Consider the following 19,511-nt stretch of genomic DNA (forward strand, 5'->3'; position numbering starts at 1 on the left):
TATATTGTTAAAGCTCAATGTTAAAAAATTTTATTGTACCCTTGCTCTCAACTGTCCATTCATTCATTCACTTATTCAACAAATATTTATCAAGCCTACAATGTGCTTGGCTCTGTTCTGTGTGCAAGGGATACAAATCAGACAAAACTCTTGCCCTCCAAGAGATTATACTCCATCAGGCAATAGATGAACAAATAAAATGGGACATATGTTAGTGCTGAAAACTGAGGAGAATAATAAAGAAAGGAAGGAGAAGTGAGAGTGTGGGGTTGCACTTTTAGGCAGTATATCCAGGGAAGGATTTGCTGATACAATGACATTTAAGTAAAAAACCTTAAGGAGGTGATAGAGTGAGCCATGTGATGTCTGGGGGAGAGGGACTGTCAGGTGCAAAGGCTGAGGGGGGGTTTGTCTGGTGTGTGTGAGGAACATCAGTGTGGCGAGTTGTCTAGAGTGAAGGTAGCGAGGGGAGTGTAGTGGATGAGTGCAGTGGTAGAGAGGTGATGGGGGCCAGATCCCAGGGGGTTCTGTAGAACATGGTAAGTACACTGGCTTTTACTCCGAATGTCATGGGGAACCATTGGAGGCTTTTGAGCAGAGGAATAACAGACATAATTTAGCATTTACAGGATCACTCTGCTTGTTGAGAATAGACCACTTAGGAGGCCAGTGAAGCAGCCTGGTAGAGATGATAGCGGCTTCACACAAGTAATAGCAGTGTGGATATGAGGAGTGGTTCGATGTTGGAGAGAGTTTGAAGGCACAGTTGCCCCGATTTACTGATGGACCAGATATGGGCTGTGAGAGAACGAGAGGCATCAAGCATGAAGGGGTGTTTTTTTGGTGGGAGGCTATGGGAGGAGCAGGTCTGGGAGAAGAAGGAAGCTCAGCATTAGTCCTATTAAAACTGGGCATGGATGTCAAGTAGGTGGTTGGCCATATGAGTCTGCAATTCAGGGGACATTATGGTTTACCTCCATGCTTTTCCAATCCGCCCATGTATTGGGCAATAGAGCTGTTGTAAATTAGGAGTGGGGCAGCTGCTTCTACAAGGAAAGAGGGGTTAGCAACTGGTTAAAGGTCATGTTTCCTTTTCATAAAGAATAATTATCATGCACCATGCGTTTCTTAGGATTCTCATCATCATAGCAGGCCACCTCCAGCCAGCTGAATAATCACAAAGTTCTCTTTTTCTTTATTCTCTCTTGATTAGTGAGGTCTGCTTCCCAACGCAGCCAAATTAGCATCTATGACTTCAGTTATTGATATAAAGATCTATGACATGGGTGTAGCCTCTGTCCATGATGCAATAATTATGCCTTAGTTCATATGACTTCTTATCAGAACCTGTGAAGTGCTGTTCTTTGGTTTTCTGCAGGGTTTTGACCGACTGCTAATTGAAATATAATTAGCACCACACAACTTGTCAGGAAAAGTGTTTTGTTCTAAACTGAGCCAGGCAGGGCACCAAATGCGGGCATCTGAGGTGGCTGAGAATTCACACTCAGAAACATCAGAGAACCTGGGTTCAGGTTATGATAACACATGGTACCAAGTGACCGCCTTGCTATCTTGGAGAGTGGATTTTTTTCTTTTGTGTATGATAGGAGGTTGATGGATTGTGTCTGTTGCAGAGACACAAGGAGAAAAGGTGACTCAAATCCCAAAATAGCCCTTTTGAATGCATTAAGAGAAAACATCTCTGACACAGACAGGAAGAAAGGGAAGAGGGGGCAGGAATCAGTGACAAAATGTTCATAGTGTGTTGGTTATGATAACACACGGTACCAGCATTGATTCATATGAAGTTGTTGTCCTTTGCTAAGAATGACAGTCTTTTGCTTCTATGTTAAATTATAAAAACCCTCTAAAACTGTACAATTACCTGAAGGTTAAATTGATTGTCCATTATCTGCTTGGTGTTTCCTATCATTTCTTCATCACTTCGCACCCGGTTGGGGTTTGGAATGGGTCATATACACAACTCTTATTTGATAATGTGATGGTTACATATCTGAATTCTCCATAAAAGTAAGAACATCAATACTGAATTGAGATAAGAAAAATGTCTCGTTTAAGTTTGCTTTAAATAGACAAACAATATCTGAAAGAAACTTTAATGGAAGAAATTATCCCATTCACAACAGCAGCAAAAACCATTACATATCTCAAATTAAACTCAATAAGAAATGTACAGGAAATATATAAAGAAAATTCAAAAACTAGTAAAGGACATGAAAAGAGACCTAGTAAATAGGCAGAAGGACTCTATAAATTTGATGCAATTGCAATAAAAATCCCACTAGCATTAATTTATTTTTCTAGAGCATTTCTTGTCTATTTTGGCACTTGTCAAGGGTAGTGAGAAAAAGTAGGAAAAGACTATTGATGGAGACCTGACATATATTAAAACGTATTGTAAAACTATAATAATTAAAACTGTGCACTGTCAGCACAGCCTAGAAAGCTTAGACCAATGGACCAGATTTGAGAAATTAGAGCTAACTTTATATGAAAATTTCATATATGATAAACCCATGATTTAAAATCAATGGGAAAAATTGATTTTTCGATAAACAGTTTTAGGGACAACTATCTAGACCTCTGGGAAAAGACTAAAACTGAATACACTCAATCTTCCTCCTAACAGAAAGATGAATCAAATATTTAAACATTAAAAAAAAATGAAACCATAAGAATTCTAGAAACAAACATGAGGTTCATTTGTAATTTTGAAATGGTGGAAGCCTTTCTAAGCAAGAAAACAAACCCAGAAGGCATAAAGTTAAAGGTTAATAAATTGCACTACTAAATTTAATAAATTAAATTTTCTGCACAGTGAAAATACCATCATAAATACAGTCAAAAGACAAATGACCAACAAGAGAAACATTTAAAACATATATTATTGACAAATGATTAATTTTCTCAATCTATAAAGAGTTCTCTCAACACTATAAGGAACAGGAACAGGAATTCATGTTTTATAAAAAAAGAAAAATGATTTATAAATACATGAAAATGTTCACACTCTCACTAATAATAAAAGAAATCCACTTTAAACTACCATATGATCCAGCAATCCCACTACTGGGCATATACCCAGAGAAAACCATAATTCAAAAAGACACATGCACCCCAATGTTCATTGCAGCACTCTTTACAATAGCTAGGTCATGGAAGCAACCTAAATGCTCATCGACAGATGAATGGATAAAGAAGATGTGGTACATATATACAATGGAATATTAGCCATAAAAAGGAACGAAATTGAGTCATTTGTTGAGACGTGGATGGATCTAGGGACTGTCATACAGAGTGAAATAAGTCAGAAAGAGAAAAACAAATATCGTATATTAACGCATTTATGTGGAACCTAGAAAAATGGTACAGATGAATCGGTTTGCAGGGCAGAAGTTGAGACACAGATGTAGAGAACATGGACACCATGGACACCAAAGGGGAAAAATTGCGGTGGGGTGGGGATGGTGGTGTGCTGAATTGGGTGATTGGCATTGACATGTATACACTGATGTGTATAAAATTGATGACTAATAAGAACCTGCAGTATAAAAAAACAAACAAGAAAACCAACTAATACTAAACTTTCTTTCGGTTATTTGTATGGAAATATGTTAATATAAATGTTTCAGACATTACATGAAATTTCTAAAAATCTTATATGTTCTGGTATAATGTTATAAGTCATAATTCTAGTTATTACTTTAAAATGTATATCTCAGAAATAACTAAATTTTCTTGTCAATTGCATTATTATGAACTTCCATCAAATCTTTAACTGTGGTCATTTTTAAGTCTTTTGTCATTTATAGACAGTTCTGGGTGTACTCTGATGCTTTTGCAAAAATGTTCCTATAAAAGGGTTTCATCTTCAAGGAATTCATGGAAAAGACTCTGACAAGTACAGGTTTCTGGTAACTGACTATACTGCTGAACTGAATGAATAAGCAGTTTCAGAACTCTAATGGAAAACTGATGAATTCATAAAAGTGCTAACAAAAGATCAAGATGAAAAAAAATTAATTACATGGGACTGAGTGAACTGATGAGGATGATTATAATTTTTGTGACTTTCTGTTTGAATAATAAAAAAAAAGAAATCCACTTTAACAATTAGACAACGCTTTGCAATTTTCAGATTGAGAAAGATAAAAAAAATGTTTGAGACAGGATCTTAAGCAAGCTCTTTCAGCATAGATGGGAGTACAAAACTGGTTTGAACTTGCTGTGATCTGATTGTTTGTGGCCTCCCCAAATTCATGTGTTGAAATCTTAATGCCCAGTGTGATGGTATTAGGAGGTGTGGCCTTTGGGAGGTGATTAGGTCATGAGGGTGGTGCCTTCTTGAGTGATATTAGTGCCCTTATAAAAGAGGCCCCAGAGAGCTCCCTTGCCCCCTTCTGCTATGTGAGGATACAATGAGAAGTCTGTAACAAGGAAGAGGGCCTCACCTGACCATGGTGGCACCTTGATCTTGGACTTCCCAGCCTTCAGAACTGTGAGCTATAAATTTCTGTTGTTCATACCCAGTTGAGGTATTTTGTCATAATAGCTTGAAAGGACTAAGACAGTCCCCCTTAGAGGAAAATTTGGTAATATCTACCAAATACAAGGTGCATATACCCTTTTGGTTCAGCAGCTGACACTTTGGGGAATTTGTCCCACGTTATATGCACACACGTGCAAGAAATTTGAGGTGAGATATTCATTATAGCATTGCTGGTCATAGAAAAAAACTGAAAAAGTTGTCAACAAGCAGGCTATTTGTTTAAACAAATTACAGTACCTACATACAATGGAGTACTATGCAATTATGAGAAAGAATGATGTAGCTTTGTTGATCTTATAAAGAGTTCCAAGATATATTGTTTAATTAAAAAAAGAAACTAGGTGCTAAACCATACATGTAGGAAGCTCTAATTTGTGTAAACATAAAATGGGATACACAGACATGTATATATCTATGTATTATGCATGTGTCACAGACACACCTCTCATGCTTGTGTATGCCTAGAGCACTTCTGGAAAATGGTTCCCTCTAGGGAGGGGAAGTGAGGAACTAGCAGTGGTTGGTGGAGACTTATTATTGTATACAATTTTTGATGACTGTGTACTTCAGATTAACAGGGAAAAAATGAATTATCCAATAGATAGTATTGATACAACTGGATGGCCAGTTAGAATAAAGTTGGATACACCAAAATAAATTCCAGGTGGATCAAAGTTTTAAAAGTAATAAAAAATTAAAACCATTAATGTTCTTGAGGAAGATGGTGATAATTTTTTATAATGTTGGATCAGGATATAACTTCTAATCATGTAATGAAAATACATAAAAACTGAGCAATTTGACTACAAAAAGTAAACTTTGGCTCAGTTAAAAATATAAACAAAGTTGAAAAACAAGCAAAATGGGAGAAATATTTACATGACAACTGATAGATCACAACTAAATATTATTGACTAAATATTCTTACAAATCAATAAAGAAAAGACCAATAACAAAAAAAAGCATAGGACGTTAACAGACGATTCATAGAAGTAAAACATTCAATGCATTAAAAGATTTCAACCTGCTGATAATCAATAAAATGTGAATAAAACAATAAATTTTATTTTTCACCCAGAAGATGGACAAAATTAACTGTTTAAGTTAATATAACTCAGTGTTGTTGAGCATCAGTTTTCTCACACATTATTTAGTGGAGATGAAAATTGGTGCTTTTTCTGAAGGTCACTTTAGTAGTTAAAATGTACAATGTGTGTTCTATTTGTTCCAGCAACTCTGCATTTAGAATTTACTCTGAAGACATAATCACTCAAGTTCAAGCTGATAAATCTCAGTGATGTCCGTCACAATGTTGTTTAGAATAGCACACACACACAAAAAGAAAACAACTGAAATGTTCATCGATGGTGTATTCATCATATAAATGATGGAACCTACTAGAATGGGATGTAATATAGACCTTTAAAATAATGATATAGATGGGACTTCCCTGGTGGCGCAGTGGTTAAGAATCTGCCTGCCAATGCAGGGGACACAGGTTCGATCCCTGGTCCGGGAAGATCCCACATGCCGTGGAGCAACTAAGCCCGTGTGTCACAACTACTGAGCCCATGTGCCACAACTACTGAAGTCCGTGTGCTCTAGGGCCCGTGTACCGCAACTACTGAGTCCGCATGCTGCAACTACTGAAGCCCGCACACCTAGAGCCCGTGCTCCACAACAAGAGAAGCCTGTGCACCTCAATGAAGAATAGTCACCGCTCGCTGCAACTAGAGAAAGTCTGTGTGCAGCAATGAAGACACAACGCAGCCAAAAATAAATAAATAAATAATGATATAGAGCTATAAGTTGAGACATGTGAGTTTCTCCTTGATCCATTGTCAAGTGCTTAAAGGCAAATTGAAAAGCACCATGGAGAGCACAAAATATTGTACAAGGAGAGGTCTCAGGAGGCTGCTCATTCAAACATTTACAGTGGTTTTTATTGAGTAGGAGGACTTCCAGTAATTTTTATTTTCTCTCTTATATTTTAAGATTAAATCAGAGTATGTATCATTTTACCCCCACCCTCCAATGAAATGAATACTGTGCTGACATTAAAAATAATGCAGAAAAGATTGAATACCAAGAAAAGATGTTTACAACTTATTAAGTAGAGAAAATAGGTTACAAACTAGTATGTCCAGAATTATCTCAGTTTTAGAATGAAGTATAGAAATATACATTCACATACATGCATTTGTGCCTGGAAAATACTAAAATATGTTAAAAGTGATCGTCTCCGCATGATGGGATTTTAGGTGACTTTTTCTAAGATATTTTCTACGTTTTCTTTAATGAAGTTGTATCACTTTTAATGAAAATTATCACTGCTATTTCTTTTAAAATTATTTTAAGGATAAAAATGTCAAAATCTGGGCTTAGTGTGAAAACAAAAGTTTATTCTCTCTTAAGTTACTTCTTAACCCAATGTTTAAAAGCCAGGTTACAAAATGGCAAGGGAGGAGTTGGGTCACCATGGGGAAAACTGTATTATTCACAGTTACGCCATAACTACCTTATGTTGTGTATAGAAACAATTATCACTTGATAAACTCCCTCACCAATATCAACAACCATATGTACAGACAAGCTTCCACCTAGGACTGGTAAACAGTACAAGGTCTCAAATCAGTAGTCACATTAGTCCTTTAAGCTTCATGAGCCAAGAAGGATAAAGGGTTAAACTGGGTATCAAAACTGCAGAAAAATCTGGAGTTTGTTTTCAACACAAGATCCCAAATCTCACTCTCTTGTAAACTAGAATTTGAACAGTAGAAGCCCTTTTCATAGAGAACCAGGGGTTTTCAAGTTCTGATTTTATTTCTGATTTGCTTTTCATTATTTCCTGAAGCTATTGATGTTTCAGAGGCAATGTGGGAAGTGAGATTGCCCTGGGAGAGTTTCAGGCTTTGAATTTCGGAACTCAACCATTCAGAAGTTCGTACTCCTGTTCACAAAAACAATGTCGTGGGGTCATTTTGGCCATTGGAGCATCTTGTACGAGGGCTGGAGCTTGGGTCCTGTGTGTGTTTGCTGCAGTAGCCTTTCACCCCTTCCACACTTTTCTTTTTCTCGTTCTTTTTCCCTTTATATCAACATGTTGTAGCCTGTGACACCAGCTAAATTAATCACTCACTGCACTCAGGGAAATCACCGCAGGATATAGAATAACAAAGACAACAAAATTATTGCAAGGCTGGAGAGAAGGGACTGGCTTGTGAATAAAGTCAGCACACCCTCACCAGCTGTGTCCTTGCAGGGGCTGGAGTGGCAGATTAAATTGAGACTGTGTTTTATTCTATTTACGTGGATCTAAGAATGGCCACAATACAGTACCAAGGACCCCTGATGAAGGGAAATCCCTTCAGAATGCTCAGCCTATTGTCAGAACTGAGGCTTACCCAAGCTTCAGGGTTACCCAGGGGTGCCCTCTTTGGGTTCCCCTTGGGCAAGCTCTGCTGGGGCAGATCCAGCTGAGTAATTGCTGAGCTGCCAGGATCCAGAACATACGGAGTCCTTAAGTCAGAGCCAACAGAAAAATCAAATCTCTAGCAGCCAAGAAGACGTGGCTCAAGTCCTAGCGGGCTGACCATTGGCACAATAACCCAAGAACAAGATGGAGAGGGTGTGGGTGTGGGCTTCTTTGGCCCAGGGGAAAAGCAACTCCTGACGACAAATGTGGGCTGGATACAGGGCAGGGTGGTGAGTTCACCGGTGTTTATTACACTCCTGAATTGATGGACAGATGTCAACCTGCAGGGGGCTGTCCAAGTGTGACCTAGTTGGACCTTCCTGTTAAGCATATCTCCCAACAACTTAGATAAATGCAGAGAAGGCAACCTCATGAAACCAGCAGTGGGCGTACAGCTGAGAGGACTACTAAGGATACAGGATGACAACATTAAGATTCAAAAGCTACTTTAAAGCCACAAACAAGAAGTCAAAAACAATAAAAGGAAATATAATGATAATAAATCATAAACAGAAACAAACATAAACATAAACTTCTGTGTTTGGGTTCAGAAAATCAACTGAATGAGGGAGATTTAACTTAACAGCAAAGTCACCCCAAAGAAGTTCTAGGGTCATGAAGAGCCAGTTGAGTGACACAGGCATTAAGCTCGTGCCCATGGAAGAACAGAGTTTGGAAGAAGGGGAGTAAGAGTTGTGTGGTCCTCAGCACTGGTCAGACCACATCAGAAGAAGGTCCCACCTTTGGTGGACCGGCATGAGCAGGAAAGCATTCAATACATTCTGGGGAATATTAGCAGAACTAGGGCCGGTCTGGGAAAATGAAAGAGAGCAAAATTGGGGCTTGTTGTGGGGTGAATTCTGTCCCTCCAAATTCATATGTTAAAGCCCTAACACCCAGTACATCAAATGTGACTTATTTGGAGATTGGACCTGTACAGGCCCAAATTAAATTTAAATGAGGGCATTTGGCCCTAATCCAATCTGACTGGTGCCCTTATAAAGAGAGGAGATTTGGACACAGAGAAAGATACCAGGGGTGCATGTGCACAGAGGAAAGGCCATGTGAGGATGCAGCAACAAACGACCCTCTGCAAGCCAAGGAGAGAGACTTCGGAAGAAACCACATCTGCCAACACTTTGATCTTGGGCTTCTAGCTTCCAGAACTGTGAAAAAATAAATTTCTGTTGTTTAAGCCACCCAGTCTGTGGTATTGTGTTATAGCAGTTCTTACAAACGATTACAGGGTTCAAAAGAAAAGAAATGTTTCCTAACCCAGTGGCACAGAGAATCTAGGCTACAGCGACAAACAACAAGGACTCCTTCCTGGACCAAACTTTAGTCAGATTCCTCTTCTCAGCTAGGCTTTGACCTTGGCCTGCTGGGCCCAGTTTTCACAAGAATCCTACCAAGCCAGTTTATTTAGAATTCCCCTGGTTCTATTTGCGTGGCTTCAGAAAAATAACACTGATCCAAAGAAGAGGGGATATATGTATACATATAGCTGATTCACTTTGCTGTACAGCAGAAACTAACACACCATTGTAAAGCAACTATATGCCAATGAAAATTAATTCAAAAAAAAGAAAAATGATACTGAATGATTCTGGAACAGTTATTGAAGAGAGAGTTCTTTAATTGAAGAGGCAGTTGGAGGAGAGTCTCAGCATTCCTTTCCAGCTGTGAGAGTGTGGGTACTATTACTCAGACTCCTTACTAGAGTTGAATGTGTACTAGGATGAGATGCCCAGAGTTGTAAGATGAGACATTTCTACGAACAGTATTCACTTCAATTTCTTATATTCCTATAACCTGGGTCTCTACATCTTGTCACTGGCTGGGTCACCTTCACTAAAATGTAGACATTTAACCCCATGCAATGGGAACTTGGAGGAAGGCACCAGGCTTTAATATATCTTTTGAACTTTTAGGGAATATCAGGAATATTAATGCTCACTTTCCCGGGATACAGGCCATTGATCAATCTGCACAGTGTGAACTGGTGTGTGTGTGTGTGTGTGTGTGTGTGTGTGTGTGTGTGTGTGTGTGTGTGTGTGTGTGTGTGTGTGTGTGTGTGTGTGTGTGTGGTGTGTGTGTGTGTGTGTTTGGCTCTGTGACTGTTCCTGCCATCAACGCCACCTCCCTCTCCCTCACACAGCTTGTTGGAGTCCTTTTATGTTAACACCCTCTGTAAGAAGCCTTCAGTTTGGTAGCACTGCTCACTGCAAACAAATGCATCAGAAAAGAATGCACACCCATGCCCACCGGTAATCAGAGCAATTACTTAACGAGCTCATCTCTATTTCCTCTAGGGTGGACTAATTAAAAGGCTTCCATGCTGTTGTCAGGAATGGACAAAGTGTGTTTTGTACTACTTTTTGGAGAAGCTGAAAGCTAACATTGGGTTCTATGTGGAAACACTTTCAACATTCACAGAATTCTTCTCATCTCTGCCCTTCTAGGGTGGGCTCAGTTGTTGGCCATGATTGAAAAGGCAGGGCAAACAGTAAGGAGGTGGCTTGCACCTTATTTTGAAGACAGGTTGTCTAGAGCTATAGAGTGGTGGTTCTCAAACTTTAGCACCCATCAGGATCCCTCGGAGGGCCAGTTAAAACACAGCCTGCTGGCCCCTCCCCAGAGTTTCTCATTCAGTAGGTCTGGGATGGGGCCCAAGAACTTGCACTGCTTCAAAGAAGCTCTTTTCTTCTCCTGTTCCCACCACTCCAGGAACACAGCTTTTCCAGTGGAGCTCAAGGGAAAGACTTAGCCTTAGACACTGTTATTTTGCAAGATGGAATAGATGCACTTGACTCTGGTAGAAGGGATGTAAACTCTGGGTTCAAATTCCAGTTCTGCCACTTGGTTGTTAGATGACCTTGGACTGATTACTCACTTCTCTGATTCTCAGTGTCCTCATCCATAAAATGGGGGCACGCACTTGATTTATTTATTTTTTATAAATTTATTTAGTTATTTTTGGCTGCGTTGGGTCTTCGCTGCTGCACGTGGGCTTTCTCTAGTTGCGGCGAGTGGGGGCTACTCTTTGTTGCGGTGCACGGGCTTCTCATTGTAGTGGCTTCTCTTGTTGCGGAGACCGGGCTCTAGGCGCGTGGGCTTCAGTAGTTGTGGCACACAGGCTCAGAAGTTGTGGCACGCAGGCTCTAGAGTGCAAGTTCGGTAGTTCTGGTACATGGGCTTAGTTGCTCCGCGGCCTGTGAGATCTTCCCAGACCTGGGCTCGAATCCGTGTCCCATGCATTAGCAGGCAGATTCTTAACCACTGTGCCACCAGGGAAGTCCCTTCCCTGGGCAGTTTTGAGTGATTTTTTTTATTCCTGAAGGTTAATGTAATGCTCATGTGATGAATGTCAGGCACCTTTTCTTTATGCTACAGTGCATTCCTTAAAAAGATTTGTTTAAGACGAATCAAGTCTTAAGAGACAAAGGATAACTTTGCCAGCAACTTTGCAGGCAGGGAACTTTTTTAATAAACAGAAAAAAGAAAATAGAAAGCTCCAAAATTTACTTTCTTCCATGGAAACATTTTAGCACAGGGAGGAAAAAGTACATAGATACAGTACTACTTTCTAAACTTGTGCATTGAAAGCACACACCCAATTTATACCAAGAGACTTCAGTGAAAATATTTAAGTGCAACAGCTCAGTGACAAAAGAAAGTTCTGGAAAGAAGAGCATAGAAGGGTATGGAGTCGTCTGATTCTCTGTGCTCATGTCCACTGCCTTCTCAAGCCCAGTCAAAGATATTAATCCTGCTCTTGGCGCTGGTAAAAGAAAATTGCCTTAAAGAGAATATCTCCCATACTTATTTCCTGCCAATCTTACTCAGAAACCCACACAGTTTCAGTTAATTATGACTTCGGGGTCTTTATCAACAGCTCTATTTTATTGAGCCATTATTATGTGCCTGACTTGAGGCTGTTTATTTTGTATACATTATCTTAGATAATACTCACAACAACCTAGAAAAGAGGTACTAAAATTTCCCCCCATTTACAGATGCGGAAACTGAAGCCTGCCCAAGTTTGTAAGAACTAGACACTCAGAACCTGAACTCAGGCCTGCCTGACACATTGAAAATCTATAAGGCCTTTCTAACCTATTCATCTCTTTTCCTCTTCGTTCAAAGGACACCAAATGCTGGAAAGATAGTTCTATAAAAATCAAAACAAATTGGATTCAATTATCAGGCCTTCTCTTAGCACAAGAAACCCAGTTTTTCATGAACCTGGAAACAATGTCCCAGTGAAACGTGAAGATGCCCAATGGTTAGAACTGTACTTAGGGGCTGATTAAAGAGCATTAGACCACAGACATCTCATTCATGCCTAAATATCTTCAGTCTCTGCCAGGGCACTCCTGGCATTTTCTAAAGAGAATAGCAAACTACTAAAATGCACAGGATCTCTTCCAGTCTCTAACTTCTGTTGGGGAAATCTAACCCTTTAAGAGTCAAGGTCTTAAAACTGAAGTGAAAAATGAAGGTTGATATTTAGAGCTACTTAGTATTCAATGGCATAACTTCCCAAATACACACAAATTTGATGCACTTTTGATTGAACCCATAATTACAAAATTTGTTTAAAGCTGTTATATTATCTTCTTATTTGACACAATATGGCACAATTTTGTTATAGGATTGAAAACCAAATAAGACAACTACAGTTGGTAGCAGTTCAAAGAAATATTCCCTTTAAGATGAAATCAATCCTGTTTCAAGTTTATTCCCCTGCTTTATGATTGAGGCTCTAGGGGTGTATTTTGCTGAAAAATGCCTTTTTGATTTTTTAGAAATTCTTTAGATTAATATGCAGCTGTCATTGCAAGGCAAATCTAGATCTGCTTTTATGTTTCCTCTTTCCCCAGGCTGCAACTAGTGTCTACCTCTCCAGGAGAGACAGTCCATTCATTTCTGACTGGGGCTTGATATTCTAGGTCAGACAGCAAAGAATTCATCAACTCATCATCATTTAAAGCATGTCACACTTTGTCTATTTACTTTGACTGAATACATTTCTTTGCTTAGTATGTCCAATATCTTTGTCTTAACATTTTGTTGCTGTCTATTTTTAATTCCTGTTCTCACACACACCCACACACACACACACACACACACACACACACACACACACACACACACACTGTGAACCATACCATATTATCACAATTCTCAACATAGCAAGAAAACAATTCCATGCTTTGATGTGTTTCTGGGTATACTTTCAGCATTTATTTAATTTTACTCAAGGCTTTCCTTCATGTCTTTCCTTCTGTTTCAATTTAAAGGGCAATGGACTTTTCTCTTGTGTTTTAACTACTAGCATGTATTCAATTCTCTCCCTCTCTAATTCCTCTTTTACAGATGCAAGCTTGTTTTTCTAAGCATTTCAGATGTCTCTCTCAAAGGTAGATTTACACCTTGTCCCCATAATATGAAAACACAAGGAGGTGCAAAATAAAATAAAAATTTCCTGAAACTGCTTCGTCATAGATGTTGGAAACAAACAATGTTTAAAACACCTAAACAATCAAATATAGCTGCCCGTCAATTCCATAGCCTTTGAAGGATACACATTTGTGTTGACTCATTTAAAGAGGGAGCATCTTCATTGTACTTCTTTAGATTGAATGTGCACTGTGACTCTTTCGATTGAACAAGATGTGTCGATGACAGAAAGCTTGGGAGCTTTGTTTGTAAGAAATGAGAGCATCTTTCCATGATATTAGTTACAATCTAACTAGGGCCAACTGTCTGTCTTTTGCTCCTTTTAACACTTGAAAAGAAATCTGGAAAGTATAAATTCCATTTTGTCAGTTGTCAAGAGAAAATATTAAAACACTAGCGTGGGGTCGGCACGCCATGGGCCAAATCCCTTCCTCTTATTTTTGTAAATGCAGTTTTGTTGGATCACAGCCACGCCCATTGGCTTACATACTGTCTGGATGTTTTCATGCTACAGCAGCAGAGTTGAGTAGTTGAGACAGAGACTGTACGGCCCAAAAAGACTGAAATGTTTACTATCTGGTCCTTTACAAAAGGTTTGTCAACCCCTGATATAGCTGTTCAGAAATGGTGATATTTTAAAGCCTTTCTTTCTGAAGGAGAGTGTCAGGTGGTCTTGCTCATGGGTCTAAGGAAACATGGATTATCAGAGATGTTGTTTTAAAGGCTCCACAGCAGGGCAGATTATTTACAAAAGAACGATGCCTGCTTAGAATTTATAAGGACATCCCATTATTAGTCAACCAGGACAATAAAATGTCTCTAAAATAGGGTAAGCATATAATTTACCATCCAAATCAGAGTGCTTTCGAAACTAAAGGGATACTATTAATAATTATGCTGAGAGAGCAGACATAAACTAGGACTGTCCCAGGCAAACCAAGATGTGTGATCACCCTAAAAGGGTGCATCGTTGCACCAGATTCAGTAAAATCATAATGTGCAAGATAAATACGTATGGTTTTAAGTTCATTTCTTCCACTGAAGCATATTCATTATCAGAGCCTTCTTTGTAACTGGAATTTTCACCTAACTGGTAAAAATCAAATGGGTGTTCCCAGTTCATTTGGGGAGTTAACATAAGATCCTTGGACCATCAGAAAACATTAGGCAGCGATCAATACAGCTTTTGAAGAGAAAATTGAGCTTGAATAATTCTTGCTATGATTGTCCACCTGGACAATGAAGAAGTAACAGATGTAAGTTACCTTGATTTTTACTGACTCTTTCAGTTTTGTCCCCAAAGATTGGCAAGCTATAAAAGAATGACTTTGACCTTTCTGTTGTGCTCTTCAAGGACAATGGATCAGATTCCACTGTTCCATACCAGTGTGGTAAGGGAAGAAAGGAGCCAGAGAGAACCAAGAGTACAAAGATCCTCAGATTCATTTCTTGGAATTCAAGATTTTAAATATTTATTCCTTCTGTACCTAAACAACTCTAAACCAAAAAAAAAAAAAAAATTATAGCCTATGACCATTATTCTGATTCATTTATATTTTACAGTAACGTTTCAAATCGAAGATTTATTTTACCCTCAAAAGAAGAGATTGGAAACCACCATGTGTTGGAATCGTTAAAATTATCTCTCTGATAATTCTATCTATAATAATATCTGTATGCATAAAGAATCTTACAGTGTGTATCTTCTGATAGTATTCATAACAAGCAACATCCCTATGGTGCTTTATCTTACAGAGTACTTTCAAATATATTCTCCTACCTGATTCTCACTAACTCCAGTAAGTCAGTAAAACAGGATTATTATTAACCCTGTTTGTTGTGGATAAAACAGAGGCTCAGAGAGGTTAAATGACTTGTTCAAGGTCACACAATTAATGATGCTAGTACCAAGATTGGTCTAAGCCTTCAAACTACAAATCCTAGGCCATTCAACTCTGCCATATTGTTTTCTAAATTTTTATGAATTAGTAATATTATTAATACCTCTGAAAAAAATTAATTCAAATGGAAATGACCTTGACCTGTTGGAGAAGAGGCCAAAACAAGCATAAAAGGTAACATAGGCTAATTATAAATACTAAAGGAAAAATATAAACATTGCAAGTTGTGTGAACCATCACTGTAGTTTTACTGTAGTCTAAGTCAACACGATAACAGAGATGAAAGGAAACATAATATATAAGTGGTTAAGGAATATACACTAATTATTTGTTAGCTAAGATTAAAGTTTAATATATATTTTATCCCCTTGAGGTTATCTTCTGGGCCTGGCTGCATATAATAGAAAGTGTTCAAGTAACAATGAGTTAAACAGGTAGTTTATTTCTTCAACAAAAGAAGTCTGAATGTAGGCAGGTGAGGCCTTCATAGAACCTCAAAGAGTCACCCAAACTCCTTTCAGCTTTCTGTTCTGCCATCCCTACTGTGTGACTTGCATCCCTGGAATTGAAGATGGAAGCAGAAGCTCCAGCTATAACATACATGTTCCAAGCAACAGATAGAAGGAAGGAAGGAAGGAAGGAAGGAAGGAAGAGGCTCATTCTCCTTTTGAGGAGACCTTCTGAAAGCAGACACATGACACTTTGGCTTATATTTATTGGCAGAACTTTTTCATATGGCTATATATAGCTGCAAGAGAGGCTAGCAAATGTCATCTTTAGCTGGGCCAGCTCAAAATTAGGGCCTTTCTATTAGAGGGAAGTGAAGGAAAGGATGTAGATTGGGATAGGCAAATAGCAGTCTCATCCATGCTCTCCTTTAAAAAGAATGGAGTAACTTGGGACTTTTAGAGAATAGGAAAAAGAAATTGTTGTGTTTTCTCAACTTGCAACAGGCTCTTTACATATGTTATACAACAATCCTGAGGTCAGCTTCTTTAGTCCATATTACAAAGAAAAAGAGCTGCAAAGAGGTTAAGCAACTTGTTCCAATTTGTATACTTAATCAATGTGGTGTGGAAGCCCATTTTCTTTCTTTTTTAATTGAAATGTAGTTGATTTACAATATTGTGTTAGTTTCAGTTATACAGCAAAGTGATTTGGATATCTATATCTGATATCTGTATATATTTATATTCTTTTTTTATTCTTTTCCATTATAGGTTATTATAAGATATTGAATATAGTTCCTTGGGGTATATAGTAAATCCTTGTTGTTTATCTATTTTATATATAGTAATGTGTATCTGTTAATCCCATACACCTAATTTATCCCTCCCCCTGCTTTCCCTTTGGTAACCATAAGTTTGTTTTCTACGTCTGAATCTGTTTCTGTTTTGTAAGTAAGTTCATTTGTACCATTTTTTTTAGATTCCACATATAAGTGATACCATATAATATTTGGGTTTTTTTCTGTCTGACTTACTTCACTTAGTATGATAATCTGTGTTGCTGCAAATGACATTATTTCATTCTTTTTTATGACTAATAGTCCATTGTATATATGTACCACATCTTCTTTATACATTTATCTGTTGATGGGCACTTAGGTTGCTTCCATGTCTTGGCTATTGTGAACAGTGCCACTATGAACATTGGGATGCATGTATCTTTTTGAATTATAGTTTTTGTCTTTTCTCATATATGCCCAGAAGTGGGATTGCTGGGTCATATGGTAACTCTATTTTTAGTTTTTTAAGGAACCTCCATACTGTTCTCCATAGTCGTAACACCAATTTACATTCCCACCAACAGTGTAAAAAGGTTCCTTTATTTCCACACCCTCTCCAGCATTTATTATTTGAAACTTTTTGATGATGGCCATTCTGACTGCTGTGAGGTGATTGTAGTTTTGATTTGCAAAGGGAAATAAAAACAAAAATAAACAAATGGGACCTAATGAAACTTAAAACCTTTTGCACAGCAAAGGAAATCGTAAACAAGATGAAAAGACAAATGTCAGAATGGGAGAAAATATTTGCAAATGAAGCAACTGACAAAGGATTAATCTCCAAAATATACAAGCAGCTCAATATTAAAAAATCAAACAACCCAATCCAAAAATGGGCAGAAGATCTAAATAGACATTTCTCCAAAGAATATATACAGATTGCCATCAAACACATGAAAGGATGCTCAACATCACTAATCATTAGAGAAATGCAAATCAAAACTACAATGAGGTATCACCTCACACCAGTCAGAATGGCCATCATCAAAAAATCTACAAACAATAAATGCTGGAGAGGGTGTGGAGAAAAGGGAACCCTCTTGCCCTTTTGGTGGGAATGTAAATTGATACAGCCACTGTGGAGAACAGTATGGAGGTTCCTTAAAAAACTACAAATAGAACTACCATATGAACCAGCAATCCCACTACTGGGCATATACCCTGAGAAAACCTTAATTCAAAAAAAGACATGTATCACAATGTTTATTGCAGCACTATTTACAATAGTCAGGACATGGAAGCAACCTAGGCGTCCATCAACAGAAGAATGGATAAAGAAGATGTGGCACATATATACAATGGAATATTACTCAGCCATAAAAAGAAACGAAATTGAGTTATTTGTAGTGAGGTGGATAGGCCTAGAGTCTGTCATACAGAGTGAAGTAAGTCAGGAAGAGAAAAACAAACACTGCATTTCTCTAATCATTAGCAATGTTGAGTATCTTTTTATGTGCCTGTTGGCCATCTGTATGTCTTCTTTGGAGAATTGTCTGTTTAGGTCTTCTGCCCGGTTTTTGATTGGGTTGTCCTTTTTTATACTGAGCTGCATGAGCTGTTTGTACATTTTGGAAATTAAAACCTTGTTGGTCGCATTTTCTTCCATTCCGTAGGTTGTCTTTTCATTTTGTTTATGGTTTCCTTTGCTGTGCAAAAGCTTATAAGTTTGGTTAGGTCCCATTTGGCTATGCATTTTTTTTCTACTATGCATCCTTAGTTCCCTAGTTTTTATGACAAAAAATTAGTAACATGAAGAAAATGGAGAGAAATTTAATTACTTGGTCAAGAGCACAGGGTTTAGAAGAGGCATGGATGCATTGTTCATTCATTCATTCAGTGAACATTAGTGGCTCCTTCTATGTGATAGGCTCCTCCTTCTATCTTCAAGTAGAGGGTTGTTTGCTTTTCAAGAGAAGCCAAAATATCGGTGCAAGGGAATCTGAATCTTTGAGGCAGAGGGATTTGTAGATCATCTCATCAGTCTTTCTCATTAAGGAAAAAAGGAGAAGATGATGTCTGCTAAGATGAAGTTATTGTCTTCAATTTCTTGGAAAAAAATAGATCCCTCTTTAAGTTAGAAAAGATGTAATGTGTCCCAGGATCATGTGACGCTGGAGTACATCACTGAGGGAGATTATGGAATCTCAAATCCTGGAGGCCTTCAAGAAAAGCCTGGAAGAGTTTCTGTTCTAGAAGTTTCCCATTTTCTTGGGCCAAATGATTGCTTCAGACCACTTGCAATCCTATGATGCCATGAGTATATGCATCGTAATGGCACTAAACCCCACTTGGGTTCAAACTAGGAATTTAAACAACAGCTTGGTATATTCAAGCACGTGGTTAGAAAGATATTATCAAATATAAAAAGACTAAAATAGGAATTACTTCCTTGTCCTGCTTATAACAAATAGATTGCTGAAAGTAAGAAAACTACATTAAGTGATTAGAATTTCATTCATTAGGGAGATTTCTGGCCGCCTCCATTTCTCTGCTTGGCTCTGTTCTTAAGCATTTAATTATAAAGGCTTTATTTTACTATAGTTATCACAGTTGTTCAATTTAGACAGAAGTTGACGATCCTATGTGTAATTCCATGGCCCTGGGCATCCTATTACTATAGAAATTATCTCTGGAGTTGGCAATTTACCAAACCGACTTTCCACCAAGAAAGGCAGAGCAGGGGTGATAGTAGCAAAGTGTAGTCGTGGTAGGAACAGCAGCTGCTGCTAAAAGCAGCAGAAGTGGTTTGCCAAAAAAGCAGAAATTCAATCAGTGTATTTATACTAAAGGGACATACTAGAGGCAGGTCATGCC

The sequence above is a fragment of the Leucopleurus acutus genome (assembly GCF_964270905.1).
Source record: "Leucopleurus acutus genome assembly, chromosome: 5".
Lineage (NCBI taxonomy): Eukaryota > Metazoa > Chordata > Mammalia > Artiodactyla > Delphinidae > Leucopleurus > Leucopleurus acutus.